The sequence below is a fragment of the Rhamphochromis sp. 'chilingali' genome (assembly GCF_963969265.1).
Source record: "Rhamphochromis sp. 'chilingali' genome assembly, chromosome: 18".
Lineage (NCBI taxonomy): Eukaryota > Metazoa > Chordata > Actinopteri > Cichliformes > Cichlidae > Rhamphochromis > Rhamphochromis sp. 'chilingali'.
The window spans coordinates 26,336,897-26,353,731 of NC_137945.1; the positions used below are offsets into that span (position 1 = coordinate 26,336,897).

The following is a 16,835-nucleotide window of genomic DNA, read 5'->3' on the forward strand; positions in this document are numbered from 1 at the left end:
CATGACTAACCTCCCCTCTTCTCCCCACCTCACATTCGCCCCCATCTTTCGTCCAAGTGGAAAAGACCCGTCACCTTCTGGGAGAGGCGGCTCCCGTGGGAACAGCTCCCACCACCAAGTCCCTGAGTGAGTCTCTGTCCCCCAGCGTGAGCTCCGGCACTCTGTCCACATCCACCTCCGTCTCCTCGCAGATCTCCAGCACCACCTTTGAAAGCGTGAGAAGGAGCTGGCCACCAAGGTGAGAAAAACGTGGGCTTAGTGGGCGTTCTTGTTGCTGCCTTCTTCCTTCTCTGCTCGGAGCTGATCGGTCTTGTTCCTGTTGTGTTGTAGTGCCTGCGCCTTCTGACACACACCTTCAATACTGAATACAAGCAGCTGGTGAACAGCATCAGTGACTGCAAGGTGAGAAATAATACAAAGAAATAAAAAAATAGCCTTTCTGTGTCACATCAGGGAGTTCCTATATTGACGTCTACCTCATCCTGCTGTTGTTTCACTTCAGCTTTCTCTCATCTCACCGATCGGACGTGATCCATCCGTGACGAGCTTCAGCAGTGCTACCCTCACCCCTTCCTCTACCTGCCCCTCTCTCTCGGACTCGCGCTGTGGCTCCATGGGCCAGAAGTAAACATATTTTTAGGAACATTGACCTCGATCTGCAAACGGTTATTGACAGGTTATCTATTTGATTCTAACTTGGTGTGATTTGTGTTAAAGGACCCCTGAGAACAGCTCACGTGCCTCCAGTCCCTCCTGCTCAGACTGTGAAAACTTCCCGATGGTTCCCACTCTGGAGACCTCCCACCTTGCGCGGGCTGCAAAAGAACGAGTTCCTGAACTTGGTGCCTGATATTGAAGAAATGCGACCAGGGTGAGTAATGCCATATTAACCCAAATACTGTCACTATGACATGTGTCTCACAGACCAAATGTAAGTCGACACTCATGTTCTCTAGTTCAAGCAGAAATGATGTGGATCGATTCAAATTCCTGAGCCTGGATGATTTCAGCTGGAAACAAACCAACTCTGCTTCTTCCTCAGATAATTCAATTCAATTCAATTTTATTTATATAGCGCCAAATCACAACAAAAGTCGCCTCAAGGCGCTTCATAGATACAGAGAAAAACCCAACAATCATATGACCCCCTATGAGCAAGCACTTTGGCGACAGTGGGAAGGAAAAACTCCCTTTTAACAGGAAGAAACCTCCAGCAGAACCAGGCTCAGGGAGGGGCGGGGCCATCTGCTGCGACCGGTTGGGGTGAGAGAAGGAAAACAGGATAAAAGACCTGCTGTGGAAGAGAGACAGAGGTTAATAACAGATATGATTCAATGCAGAGAGGTCTATTAACTCATACTGAGTGAGAAAGGAGACTGGAAAGGAAAAACTCAATGCATCATGGGAATCCCCGGCAGCCTACGTCTATTGCAGCATAACTAAGGGAGGATTCAAGGTCACCTGGTCCAGCCCTAAATATATGCTTTAGCAAAAAGGAAAGTTTTAAGCCTAATCTTGAAATCTTGTCTCCTGAATCCAAACTGGAAGCTGGTTCCACAGAAGAGGGGCCTGAAAACTGAATGTGTTCACTGACCGGTGTTGCCAGCTTTGGTGGCTCGTCTCCCGCTCGAAGAGGACCAAAAAGAGAACAATACAGTGTTCAGCTGCCTGGCTGTGCTCTACACACACAGCCCTGCTCTGGTACAGTAAAAACCACATTTACATTTGTTTACATTTCCAATGTAGAGGATGAGTTTAGATCACTGTGGTCCAAGCTTGTCGTCAGTTATAGAAACTGGATGTTGCACAGGAAAGTGTTTCCTTACATTTATTTTGTGTTGACAGAAGTCTTTGATTCATATTGATTATTAAAGAGCAGCTGTTCACATGTTTAGAAAGATGCTTTGAAAGGAAAAACTTCCAACCAATCATTTCTTTTATTAAATGTTAAATCAGTTATTCTTACAATCCAACACATGCAGAAACTTTGACATGCTCTGATGTAAATCTTGAACTACTTCACATTGTGCATTTTGTCCCTAAATTTTAAAAATATTTTTAATTACACTTTTTTCTTAAATGTTTTTATTTTATTTTTTTTTATCTCTTTCAGGTCGTGAATTTAATGAAACCCATAGTTGCTGCTTCCAGTCATGTCGTGGGCAACAAGGATGTTGATAAAGGTGAAGATTTCTATGGCCACATGCAGAATAACTCATCAGATTGCATGTTAAAATTCCTTTGAATGAACCCTCATGACTCAGAGCTTCATATCTAATGTCTCTTAGCATCGTGCACAGCACTCTCATCAGTATTTGGTTCTTTTGTAGTGATCTGTCTCCAGTGTTGACCTCTAACTCTCAGTTTGTTTCTCCTCCACAGAAAGCCAGAACATTTCAGTAGCACTCATGAGAAAGTTTGCCCAGAACCACAGTGCTGAGGTCCAAGCAGCTGTGACCTCACTTCCTGCACAGCAGAGACCCTTGTTAACGTGCATGCCGTGTTTACTTTTTCTTATGTTAGGAGTTCGGGTTCACCATCCTGTGTTCTGTATTTTGATTTCCTGCTTCACTATAAATCGCTGCTGCTGTTCTTTACGCGGTTTGGACACACTTCTTGCTTTGTTCTCAAGAGTGTGAAGTAATGGATTTAATCTGCTAAGGAGAGTTTTTCATTCCCATTGCTCTTTGGGAGTCAGCGGGCTTTAACCTGTGGAGAAAAGCGTGTGCTCTTGCTCCTTCAAACGGTTTTCTTCAGAGATTTCTCACTGTTTGTACACATGCTGAGTGGCTAGTTTTGAAAACACTTACTTTACCTTTACTACTCTGCTCAGAAATGCAACCTGTGACCTTACACAGCCCAAAAACTTATCCTAAAACATAAATTAACAAGGACAGAAGCTTTTTACAAATGCTTCAACAGTGTAATTCTAACAAGGTATGCAATACATCTAATGTCAGTTCAGAGGTATGAAGTGATGACACTTTGACATCACTGAATAAAAGCAGTCTTGTCATAATAAGCTTTGCTGTGGACAGTTGGCGCGTTCATGTTAAACTTTTTCTTACAAATAAAAAAGGTAATCAGATGTTAAGTTTGTTCAGTTTTAGTTGTTCTCATTGTGTTGCTCCTCAGATCTCCCGTTGTCCCTGAGCCTGACTAAAGCTCGGCAGCTTGTTTTCAGGGCATGGCAATGCAGATATGAGCTAAATGTGACACAGCAAAGAAAAATCAGAATCAAGAAACCCTGAGCTGACTTTCATGGCTGCAGACGTGACATTAAGAGCCTCACAGATCAAAAAAGTATGGGATTTAAACTGCTTCTAGACCTGCACACGTCTGTTTCCAGGGCAGGATATCCATTCCAGTGCAGCAGAAGGAGCGGTCAGTGTGGACCTCGGTGCTGTACAGGACCTCCTGGAGCTGCTTGTCTCCTGGCATCTGGGCTTTCACTCGTATCTGAAGGACAAAATAGGAAAATCAAGTTGCTCTCACTGTCACCTGATTTCCACAGACTGCCATCTGACCACATCCCTGCAGTTGGATCCCACCGCCGTACCTCTAGGATGGGTCTTCTTGTTGTCAACCCAAACCACCCTCTCCTTCAGCTCTGAGCTGAATATATACACATGATTGCTTCTTAAAAAACAAACAAAAACAAAAAAACGTCCCCACACAGAGTGAGACTCAGTCTTGGATGCCCAGATCAGCCAGTGTGGTGTCCAAGAAAGGGAAGGGTTGGTTTGCCAAGTTGGGCTGTACCTCGATGGGCAGTGTCACCAACATGGGGATATCCTGCTCCAGTCTGACGCGCAACATCTTGTTGTGGGACCCCGGGAGCTTCCTGTCTGCCGATCCGCCTCTCCGTCGGCCTGCTCCACAGTCGCCGCCTCCTCCAGAGAGCGTTTTGTGTCGTCTGCTGCCAGCTTGACTTGCTGATCTTTATCTCAGGAGGCAGTGGGTTTTTACCCTCCCCCCCTTTGATCCTGTGCGTTATCGTTTAAAACTCGCTATCTGCATCTTTTGGCTCCAGCACGTCTTTATTGTTAGAGTTGTTGCTTGCTGTGTTCTTCTGCGGGGTGCTGATGATTCATTGTTCTGCTTCTTCTGATGGTAAACGCCTCTGGAAAGCCTGAATATGTGAGCGCGTCTGATTCATACAGAGTTCTGCTCTGCCCCCCCGGACTGATATATGCAGCCAGTGTGAATGTGTGTTATGTATCAATCACATGTTAGGTTCATTAGACTGACACAAGGGTGATGCACGGATGTTGGTGTTTTTAGGGCCAAGTGTGAAAGTGGAAGAAAGACAATTTGCAGGTTTCTTTTGAAATGTTAAAAGAATGTTGGAAATTTGATCAGAATACAGTAAAAATGAGAGAAACAGATATTTTTCTCAGATCATTGTGTTAAATTGTCATAATCGCCATGTTCTCTTTAAGACTATCAGCTCTACTCTAAACAACCCTGAAAGCCTCTGCTGACACATGTCATCAGTTCCTTTCTTTCTTTGTAAACAAGGTCGAGTCTGTCAGGTCAGCAATAGAACTTCCTACAGATGACCCATCAGTGTTTATTCCATGACTGTAAACATGTTTCCATTTGTTACTTCAGTCTTTACTCTGAAATACAGGAAATGACATCATGGCTCAAAATCTTTGTCGTTCAAACAATTCTTTATTTAACAATATTTTAACTTTATTTAACAAAATACATTCAATAAAAACTTAAACAACAGAAAACTGATTTTTAATCCAACCACTGAAAAAAAAAAGGTAACGACTGAACACAAACAGAAGAACAATTTATAAAGATTAAAATGGAACTACAGGAAGTTTGATTCACAGCCTCATTTGAACTTAAACTTAAACTTAAGGAGAGCCGACCTGAGCTCTGTGGAGCCTGATCTCCAGGGTTTTAAGTTGGACTCTGAAACCAGAGGATGTTTCTCTCTCTTCAGATTCACTCTGATCCTGTGATGGGAACGATTTCAGCCCTGCGTGATCGCGCTGATGTTTGCACAGAGCAGATGATGAAGTGAATGTTTTGGCACAGTGGTAACAGTGAAACAGTTTAGTAGTAACGTGGGATCGTTTGTGTGCAGAGTATGAACTGAGATTACTGAAGCTCTTGTCACACTGCTCACAGCTGTAGTTTCCTTCCATGTGTGTACGTTCATGCTCGTTACGATTACCTGACTGTGAGAAGCTTTTGTCACAGTGTCTGCACTTGTATGGTTTCGCTCCTGTGTGGACTCGTTTGTGTGTTTTAAGGTGACCTGCAGTGGTGAAGGATGACCCACACTGATCACAGAGGTGCTTTTTGACCCCACTGTGAAAGAGTTCATGTCGTTTTAACTCAGCTGATGTGGGGAAGCTTCTCCCACATTCTTTGCAGTATTTCAGTTTGTCTCCAGTGTGTTTACGTTGATGCATTTTTAGGCCGGCTTGCTGACTGAAAGTTTTTCCACAGATGTCACAACGAAAGTCTTTCCCACCACCACAGCGATGACAGGGTTGAGAAGTGGATCCATCTGTGTCGCTCTGCTTCTAAACAAAGACACAAAGACAGTGTAAGTCAGTCCTTCAACACTTTTATCCTGAAAGTCGCCTGAAATAAAGAGCATCTCTGCAGACGTCCAATTACATTTTACTGTTTCAATTAACACACTCAGTTTACTGGGCTACAATAACTACAATACTACCACCATAATACTACAGCAATACTTATTTAATATTACAGTAACATCTGACTTACACTTAAATGAAATGAAAACCTGAATAATGGCTCAGAGCTACTCTTCGGTGCAGTAGAAGTGCTAACATGCTAACACGATTTAATGAGCAGACTTGTTCCAAACAGTCAGACTGAACTTACAAGAATAAAATAAAAATACAAACCTCACAGTAACTGCACTTGTAGAGTCTCTTTCTGGTGTGGATCTGTTGGTGTTGTCTCAGGTACTGTGGAGTTTTAAAAGTCTTCTCACACAGGTCACATTGATAAGGTCTCTCCTCAGTGTGGGTAAACATGTGGTGTTGTAACTGTGCGTCTGTTGTAAAGTATTTACCACACTGATCACACCAGTACACATCTTCTCCGGAGTGAATGCGTAGGTGTATATTTCGGTACCATAGCTGGCTGAAAGTTTTTCCACAGATGTCACAGCTGTATGCCTTAACTCCAGAGTGGGTAACTAGATGTCTCTGCAAGTGGCTACTGTGAGTAAAAGCTCTGCCACACTGATCACAGCTGTAAGCTTTAACTCCACTGTGGACGACTTGGTGTGTTTTCAGGGAATTCTTCCAGGAAAACGACTTTCCACACAAGTCACAGCTGAACGGTCTCTCTCCAGTGTGGATGAGCTGATGTTGTTTTAGTTTAAACTTCCAGGTAAAATCCTTCCCACACTTGTCACAGGTGTTTTTTTTCTCTCTCTTGCTTCTGTGAGGTTTGTCGGCCTCCTGAGAGCGCTGACTTCTCGGTCCACGTTGGTCCTGCAGTGACAGAGATACAAGCAGAGGCAGTGAGTGAAATGCAGTCATTAAACAAACTGAAGCTTCAAACTCCCTCCATTAACACTAGTTTTAAACCTGAAGGTGGAGTGTGGCACCAAACACCACCAGAACCTGAACGACTGCAGGTGCTGATAAGTTGCGGTCGCGGTATTTCAACATCTAGTTAGCAATACAGAAGACGAGCGAGAATAAATGGAGTAATATTTTTTATGTGGCAGGTAATTTCAAATGCAGCAATTCTATCAGCCCAACAAACATCAGTAAACACACAAACTGTTTGTGTGCAGTTTGTCTCACAATGTGATGTAAAGACTGCAGCAAAATCCTCTGCAGGTTAGTGCAGGATAAGCAGGCAAGTTTACTGTAATGTGATGGATTTAAGTAAAGAACAGTGTGTGACTGGTGCACAGTGACTGTGGTGCTCATGTCAGAGTTAGATTACATCAAGTGTAGCAGAGATTAACTTAAACTTAAGCTCATGATGCTGACATTCATTCACTGAGCTCCACCCACATACCAACAGTTTAGTGTCTAATATAAAGACAGTGTACTGTCAGTGTAGAGAAAGGAAATCAGCCAGGACAACTCATGAAACATCTGCTGACATCTGGTTGAATTCACAGAGAGCAGCAGGTCAGCTGATCACAGCCTGCACATTAAAAAAAATCTACTGGAGCTCTCAATAGAAATGATTGTGAGCTGTGACCCTTTTCCCCACACTGAGCCACTACAGCTGATTTTAGGGTTGAATCCTGCTGAATCCCACTTTAACATCTTCCTGCTCATTTTGATGTTTAGAGGCAACGTCACCGTCTAAGATGTAGGCATTGTATACATTGTATACATTATTTCTACATTACATTAATATTGCACAAGGTTCACTTAGTTTAGCATAAAATATACATATCAGTACTTCAGCTTTTAATGGAGTATTTCTTAACACTAGTATCTGTCACCTTCTGTGTTGAGCTCATTGTTTTCTCTGCAGTGGCTGAGCTGAGTCCAAGTAGCTGAAATTTCCTCTGCTGCTCCGTCAGACTCTTCTCCTCCTCCTGATCAGCTGGGACACAAAACAGAACTTTGTTAAGCTCCACACTGCACTGAAGAGTCAAAGTGTCTCATATGTTCATCTGAGAACACACAGAACACATTTTAGCTTCCCTGGGTGGACAACTTGTTTGAAACAAACACAAAAGGTTTGAGCACCGATACCAAATTCAGCAGTATGGCACACCAGTACCAGGAGAGCAATTCCTCTTTAAAATATGCCCTGGCCAAGAAAAAACCCGACAATATACGTGTGCCGTGAGAAATGATAGATAGATAGATAGATAGATAGATAGATAGATAGATAGATAGATAAAATTTATTTCAAACATGCAAATATAATTGAAATAACAACAGAAAAAAATAAAAATAACAAAACTTAAAAATCATCAAGTTTTCATGTAAATATCTATGTCTACAGAATGTGTGTGCTCGAAAAGGAGTAGGATGAAGTTTTCTTGTTCCTACCCCCTTATTTCAAATTTCATTGCTTACAAATCCATATCCAGGATTCAACATTATTTGATCATATATTTAACTATGTACAAGTCTAACACATTGAACATACACAAATAAAACCATTTTCAGCACGTAAACCAGAACAACAACAAACTACATTTTTTACATAAACTAATCACTCTGTTTATAACAGCCGCTTAATCTCTGAGTTTATTTTCTATCTATGTGACAAAAACCTTAATGAACACTTAAGGTTGGGTTACTCAGGCCTTGATTTATAAAAAATGAGGACACAATGAGACAACTCAGTCACTGAGAGGAAGATTTCCTATATTCATGCAATTTATTATTTTTTGAACAATCGTGTGAATTTTTGTATTGATGTACTTGTCTTGATTTCATCTGTATATCCGAGTGGGTGTAGAAATCTGAGCCATCATCTGAGTAAGCCTCATCACAACTTTGCGCTGATAAAGGCAGCTGTGTTTTAGCCTGGAACACATTTATTTTTACATTTCTCATAAATGTATTTCATTATAGCACTTTTACCGCCAACATGTTGGGTCTTTTGGAGCCGGAAGTGACCTTATATGGAAGAAGGGTGGCGCTAGCTAGCTTAGTTAGCAAGCTGCATTCATAAGCTGTGCAGGTGCCACAGAGATGCTAAGTAGCCTTAATAACAGACTAATAAAACAACAGAAACTCTGATTACAATGAGCTCATTTAAAAGCTTTCTTCTAATAAAATTCTTTTCTTCTCTGTGTTTCACAACCTTTTGCTGATATCTTTCTGTAAATTAGTTTAAAGCAGCTTGAGTCAATTTAGTCAGATTTTTTTTCCAACTTGTTCACAAAAACTTGAGAAGAGACACCGAGGAGAGCAACAGAAAGCCTCATTCAGGAGCTAAACTCAAGATTAACTAGACTCGGATTAATATTAGCTCGGTGCTTACCTTTAAATCAGTCTTGACAATAATCGGAGAGAAAAACGCCATAAAGCGGGAACTCGGCTTCTTCTTCTTCTGCTCTTGTATTTTTTGGCGGTTAAAGCTTTAAGGCGCATTACCGCCACCTGCTGGACTGGACTTTTCATGTCCCAAACATCATCAATTGGGCACAAATTTGTTGGAGTTTCTGTTAATAAAAAAGATGGAATTCAAGGATCTTGTTATTTGGTTTGTTCGTTTTCACCATTTACTCTACAATTTTCTGCCAGTGTATAGCAAACCCCACAGCTCAAATCAATGAAGAATTTAGTATTTTTAACATATTGCTTAAACTGGAACCAGCAGCTATATAGGCCTAATTTTTAATCCAAACATGTGATAGAGGTTTACCACCAGGAGAAGCAGACTGTAAATAAAAGACTGTGCTACTGAAAACTGTTAGTCTGACTTTGGATTGTAAATATGTTTCCATTTGTCACTTCTGTATTTGTATATGGCTCAAACTATTTGTTATGAAAGCAAAACAAACAAACTGATGTTGTATAAATTGATTCAGGATTATTTACTTCAAGTCCAGAAATCATAGCTGTCTCATCAGATCCAGTTGTGACATTAGCTATAGTTTCCGCGGAGGGTACTTGGTTCTGTATGACAGCACAGCTTTTAGGTTGAATTCAAGCGCTTGAGTACAGCCTGATAATTAGAGGCCTGCAAACATGTTTGCTGATGAACTTTGGAGGTAAAAGTACAGACAGCTATAGAAGACACAGGACACGAGATGGGTTCATTATTTCTTTTGAGTTCCATGTAACAATCCGTAACTCTGTAATTAATGAATGTGCCATTTAATCTTGGCTGCAGCCAAGATTAAATGGCACATTCATTAAATGGCTAAAATGGGTTGGCTGCCGTTCAGCATTTAGCACAAGTCAGCTTTTGATCAGAAAGTTTTCTGGTTTGATCCCTGGCTGCTCCAGTCTGCAGGCGAAATATCCTTGGACAAGATTGTAATCCCAAGCTGCTTTCTGATGCATCCATTGGAGTGTGAATGCTTTATAGAGTTTGTGAAACAGTTGTACGTGTGGTCAGATTGTTTTGTATTTGTGTGTGGATTGAAGCACATGTCTGAGAGCACATCAATCACTGCACATATTTTTTAAAATCTTAGTTTAAATAAAGTTTTTGATTATTTATTATAAAAAAGAGATGATATATATATAATGCAGTGGGCACTCTACCAGCTAACATGTCAGTTAATTTGACACATTGATTTATTTATCATTTCTTTTTCTCTCTCAGCTTTTCAGCTCCATATTTTTGCCATTTCTTCCACACTCAACTCTGTTCTACAAGGTGAGCCCACAGTTAATGTAGGAGAGGGCAGGTGGCATTAAGAGATTTGATTGGGCAATCTAGGGCCCAGTTAGTTCTTCCTTTTGGTGAAAGCTGGGCTCTTCAGTTCAGCATGGTACAGCTCCAAAGATTCTGCAACATCAAACCCTCTGTCTGCTAATGTTACATCACCTGGGCTGAGGCAGTCCAGGTAATTGCAACAGTTTCTTGAAATTAGTTAATTCAGATATAAACAGAGTGACAGTTTACAGATTCAAACATGTCTCAGAGAAAACAGAAAAAAACAGTAAAGCCCAACTCTCCTCTTTGTGATCAGGAAGACAAAATTCAACTTCCTGATCAAGTAGACAAATCATTCAACCAGCTTCTAGAAAAGGAAGATATTCAAAAGTTGAAAGAAATGGAACTCCTAGACAGGGAAGAAACTTTGAGCTCCAAGCAAAGCTTGATAAAGCACTAGAAAAACTAGTGCTGAAGGACAAAAAGAATCAGGAGCTGCAAGTAAAGCTTGATGAAAGACCGCACACAAATGAAGAGTTTCTTCAAGAAAAAAGGCTACAGGAGATAAAACAGAAGGAAATGGATTTCAAGCTCCAGGACATGGAGAAACACAACAAAGGCTTGCAAATCAAGCTTAATGAAGCTCTGCAAAAAAAATTAAGAACTCCTCCAAGAAAAACAACAACAGGACATGAAGCAGTGCAAACTCCAAGGCATGGAGGAAAAATACAAAGCGCTTCAGGTAAAGCTTGATAAAACACTGAACAAAAATAAAGAGTTGCTTCAAGAACAAAAGCAACAAGAAATTAAACAGAAACAAACGGACTGCAAGCTTGAAGACGTGCAGGAAAAATACACAGCGCTGAAAATGAAACTTGATAAAGCCAGAGGTGGGACCAAGTCATTGTTTTGCAAGTCTCAAGTAAGTCTCAAGTCTTTATCCTCAAGTCTCAAGTAGAGTCTCAAGTAATGTCAGGCAAGTCAGAGTCGAGTCTCAAGTCACTGGTGTAAAAGTCCGAGTAAAGTCACAAGTCTGAAATTTTGAATTTCAAGTCCTTTCGAGTCTTTAAAAAGAAAAAAATGAAAAAATAATGTTGCAGTTATGCTAAATGTAAATATTAGACCATGTAATTTTTAAATCTGTGTTTTTCTCAACACATGACAATTTTCACACAAATTGTGAAATTGCACCTCTTTAAAATGCAGCTCAATTAAACCTAGCTCCAAGGATAATTTTCACCGACAGTTCTGAGATAAGCTGCATGTTATTCTTGGATGCGGTTGTAGGACCGGTGTCGTGCCAAAGTAGGTATCCCCGACAGAATTTGTTTCCCCTGTGCTGGGAGCATGCAGGAAGTACTGATGTTTTCATTTTGTGAAAAATTAGTATCGTTACATTACCATTCAGTTTGAGGGTTACAACAGAAAATTATATATTTATTGCTCACGGGGTATCAGATGGGATTATTTTAATAAACCATAAACATTTTGGCTAATAACTATTTTTATTCTCCTGTAACTTTATTATATAAAGAGCTAAATCCTCCAAAGTTTCAGGAGAAATGCGTCATAATAAGAAGTGTTTGTGAACGAAAAATCAGCAATGTGGGATACTGTTTGTCCGTGATTTACACAGGGGGAACAAATTGTGGCAGGACCAGCCTGATATTATTTGTATCCCACTATAACTTCGTTGTATAAAGAGCTAAGATCTCAAAAATGTCAGGAGTAGTCAGTCATTATAAGAAGTGTTTGTAAACTAAAAATCAACAATGTGGGATACTGTTTGTCCGTGATTTGGACAGTCCAGCGTGTGCTCCCGACGCAGGGGAAACAAATTCTGTCGGGGATACCTAGTTTGGCACGATAGTAACTTCAGGTCACTGCAACAAGCCCAGGTACAGTTTACCGACGGATGGGTGCAGGACCTTGAAATGCACCGTGTAGAACGAAAGACCATCGTACATATCATAAGTTTACCAGTCTCACAAATTGTCGTCATAAATACACAATCGTTAACCGTTTATTAATAGGACCTTTGAGCTCAACGGTAATTAATTAGCAGTGGAAATAATTTCTGGTACGCGTTACAGAAATGTAGCAGTGACAATAATACTGTATGCTGTAATCGTACTGGACAATTAGTGATACAAAAAACCTGTTTTATCCTGTGAATAAAAGTATATGTTTTTGTCAATGTACCAAAATAACAGAAGCGAAACGCAATATTGTGTCAGGACAATTCACTATTTATGCACAACAAACAAAGGAGCGACAATTTCTGTTCAGCGCCAGACTTGCTTGTAACCTATATCACCAATTATGTTATGAAAATGACGCATTAACTACAACAGCAGACTGACCTTTGTGTAAATGCTTGGAGCAGACTAACCTGTGAGCTGGAGTGTTCTGGGACGTTATATTTGGTCTTTGAATGGCTGCAATCCAGGCCACCCGTCGCCTCTTTGTTACTTCGGAAACATGGCTCGAACAATTTCTCTTCAACAACGTAATCCGATAACAACCGATCTCTTTACCCGTCGGCTTCCCGTGGCTGTCATGCGACCGGCTATTGCAGTTAATAATACAACAGCTTCTTGCCATTTTTGTGTTTCTTTTTTATCGCTGTGATTTCAATTGAAAGCCTGCGTGCGCTAGTACCTCTTGCCACGAGTTCCCAGAATCCTTTGCGGTTTTACCCCTGAATGACGTCACATTTTCAATCTCTATATAATATGTATGTTAAATTTTATATTTGGGGTGAAATATCAAGTCTTTTCAAGTAAACCGGTTCAAGTCCAATTCAAGTCCCAGGTCATTGGTGTAAAAGTCCAAGTCAAGTCACAAGTCTTAGAACATTTTTTCAAGTCAAGTCTAAAGTCATAAAATTAATGACTCGAGTCTGACTCGAGTCCAAGTCATGTGACTCGAGTCCACACCTCTGGTTGTTTATGATCAGTAAAAAATAAAACAAACAGTGGGACACAGAGTTTTCTTAAAAATAAACACATGAAAAAAGTCTTTGGTATATTATCTTAATTGCCTCTAGATGCTCCCAGGGCTAGGACTCAGCTGTCTCCAGCATGGACTGCAGGATGGAAGCAACAACAATAAAGAGGATGATAGAGAGGAGGAAGGCTCTGTGGATGACCTGCAGCTCAATGAGGCCAGTTTGGACAGCAAGAATTAGCAAGGTGATCCCTTCAGTCATCCCCCTGCACAGAGAGGAAGCAACCTATTATGCTACAATATAGTCTTTGTGCCAGCGAGGCTTGTACTTGATGCGTGGCAGTCTTCTGGCAGTAGGTGAGCCAGTCTGAGTGTGGTGCAGCCTAGCAGTGTCGGCGTTCTTTTCAGTCACTGGGCGACAGCGTGCTAGATGAGTGGCATTCCAACTCTTTCCATCACTCAGCAAGAAGGCATTCAAGCCTTTGGCTTTTGTTACTGTTACAGGAGGGGTAAATCTGGGATGTCCTTTGGGAACATGGTGGGGTTTCCTTATCCTCACACTCTCTCCTGGTAGAAAAGAAGGTTTCCGTGCGTGACGCCTACCATCAGTGTAACGTTGCATTTTCAACTGATATTTCTGAACTGAGTGACGTGCAACGTATCCAGTGGAGACACAGCAGGAGGCAAAGGGAGTACATCCAGTATAGTACGCATCTTCCTGCCACACAGGAGTTCTTAGGGAGAGGGAAGTAGAGGGAAGTAGTTGCATGCGGTGTTGCACAGTAAACTTGAAGCCAATCCAGCACAGTCGCCTTCCATGGTTTCGACTGCTGGATTGATGTCTGGATACAGGTGCGGAGGGCACGATGAAACTGTTCGATTGCTCCGTTTGCAGCTGGGTAGTAGACAGATGTTCTGCTGTGGGAGATGCCTCTATTCTGGAGGAATGAGGTGAACATTACAGAGGTGAACTGTGCACCATTGTCAGTTATGATGTTCTCTGGGTTGCCATGACGACTAAAGACAGATGAGAGGAACTGAATGACATCATCAGTAGTAGCATAAGGTGAAAAGGCAAGCTCAGGCCATTTGGAGTAGTAGTCAGTCAATGTTATGACGTATCTACAAGCAGGTATTGCAGTATCAAAAGGCCCAACAATGTCAAGACCAAGTTTTTTCCACGGTCCATCAGGCAGTGGGACGGGTTGGAGAGGAGCAGGATTAGTATGTGCAGTTTTGTCACTGGACTGGCAAAGGAGGCATGAGGTTATGGCAGACTGAACTTGTGAGTCCATTTTTGGCCACCAGTAGAGATCTCTTAATCTTTGTTTTGTGCGCACAATGGTGACTTTCATGTGCCAGTGCAATCAGTTTAGGTCTCACTGAAAGTGGTGCAATGAGCCTTGAGCCTCTGAGAACATAATCACTTAGGGTTGAGAGTTCATTACGGATTTTGTAGTAAGGTGCAAGCGTGACATCAAGTGCTTTGATTGAGGCAGGCCAGCCACTTTGTATTTGTGAACGCAAAGCAACCAGTTCAGGGCAAGTTGAACAGGCAGAGTCAAAGTCCGCAACTGGAAGTGAGGACATGGCAGCAAAAACTTGGGCTACCATTTCATGATCTGAATCTGATGTGGAATGGGAAGAAACGGGCAGGGGCAGGCGAGAGAGACAGTCAGCTGTATAGTTCTGAGAACCTGGGCGGTAAATAACATCATAGTCAAAACACAGGAGGTGGGCAGACCAGCGGGCGATGCGCATGCCAACCCTATTAAACCCTTTGGTGCTCAGCAGCGTTGTCAGAGCTTGGTGGTCTGTCCGCAGAGTGAAACGTCGGCCCCACAAATACGTTCTCCATTTCTCTGCAGCCCACACACAAGCATAAGCTTCTTTTTCAACAGTTGAGTACTTTTGATCTGTTGCAGGCAGTGTGCAGGTAGCAAACGCCACAGGTTTTTCTGTGCCATCAGGTTGCACTTGAGCAAATACAGCACCAAGCCCATAGTCACTTGCATCAGTAGAGATCACAACACGCAAGGCAGGGTCAAACAGTGCCAGTGCAGGACTATTCACCAGGAGTTTTTTTACTTCTTCAAAGCTCGCTTGTGCACCTGAAGTCCATGTGAAAGTGTTCTTGTCGTTAGCACAGCCACACATAGGGGCTACAACAGTTGCAAAGTTTGGCAAAACTTGGAGTACCATGACACCAAGCCCAGGAAGGATCTCAAACTGAGGGAACTGAGGAGGATTAAAGGGGCAGCACAGCAGCGTTTTGGAAAATAGTGTAAAGGCTTTTCAGGAAGCTTTTAGGACGCTGTGAAAATACTGAATTTGAATAGTGGAGGCTAGAAGTAGTGAATGTATCCTTCCTCTCTATCATTGGATGGAGAGAGTGTACAAAGGCCGGCATAGTGGGTCTGTGGCCACTCTTGCTTGCACTTTTGCGTGTCCGTCAGCCAGCTGTGGAGAAGAGCAAAGTTTTTACATGCAAAGAGCTGAAGTGAAAAGCAGTGTTCCAAACAATGAAATGTGTCCACTCTTTGTGCTTTTCATGCAGTAATGTTTGATGTTTGAAGCTATTTCTGCTGTTGTCCCATTCCCGGTGAAATCCGCTGTCCCTCCAATCCCGATCCTCTTGCAAAGCAATCAGCATTTGTCAGACGCATCAGTCATTGGCGGTACTCAGACAGGATCCTGGATGACTACACGTCTGGGGTGGCTAAGAGAGCAATTGAAGGATGCCATGTTTACTGAATATGTGCCTAATTTTGTCAGGACATAGCTGGGTCCATTGCTTCTGCGTGCTCTATTTTCACAAGCAAAGGCCTGGCTCTTTCTCCTGGCACCTTCTCAGGTGATCTCCATGCCGTGGCTTCTTCTCAAATCAACGTCTGGACTGCCGCAAAACAGCTGACCGTTGTCGACAGGATTCGAACCTGTGCGGGGAGACCCCAATAGATTTCGAGTCCATCGCCTTGACCGCTCAGCCACAACAACCACATTTGGTTTTGGAGCTACATACTTGAAAGACATACGTCTTCCAAGTCCTACGCCACACGTCTTTCAAGTAGGATGTGCACAACAACGGCCACGCTGGATTGTAAATGCGGTAGCTGCATGACTTTGGTGAGAAAGCTTGTGGTTTTGCAGTTCCGTGAGATCGGTGCAGCACAGCTGCGGTTGAAGCTAGCTGGCTGACATTAGCTTGCTTGTTTGCATGAACAGTAACACACACAGCTGATGATTTTGCCACCGCAAAGAGCTGATCAGTACATGGTTAGTAAAATGTTATCTTCATTCCAAACATTCAGCACAATATTTAAAGTGGGACTGGGTGTCTTTATGAAGAAGTAGCGTGTCCAATCACAGTTTCATGTAAGAAGGTATATGTATGAAGTGATGAGAACTCAAAGCCTGTGTGAACAGTGTCTTTCCACAGCAAACGGTAGCAGCGAGGCCGATGAAGAATGCACCTGGCCTGACATTGTAAGCCTTTGCAGAAAGAGCGGAGAACGTTTTTACTGTAAAACAGTACGCAGCCCACATGCTTGAACAGCACTGCG

The 16,835-nt window shown here is 42.2% G+C and overlaps 1 long non-coding RNA gene across 1 annotated transcript; it reads left to right on the plus strand.

Moving 5' to 3' along the window:
• The first annotated feature begins 64 nt into the window (after positions 1 to 64).
• On the plus strand, positions 65 to 1,457 carry LOC308386044. Its single transcript, XR_013969699.1, has 3 exons — positions 65 to 402; positions 503 to 624; positions 718 to 1,457. It is a non-coding gene; the product is annotated as an uncharacterized lncRNA (long non-coding RNA).
• Positions 1,458 to 16,835: the final 15,378 nt, after the last annotated feature.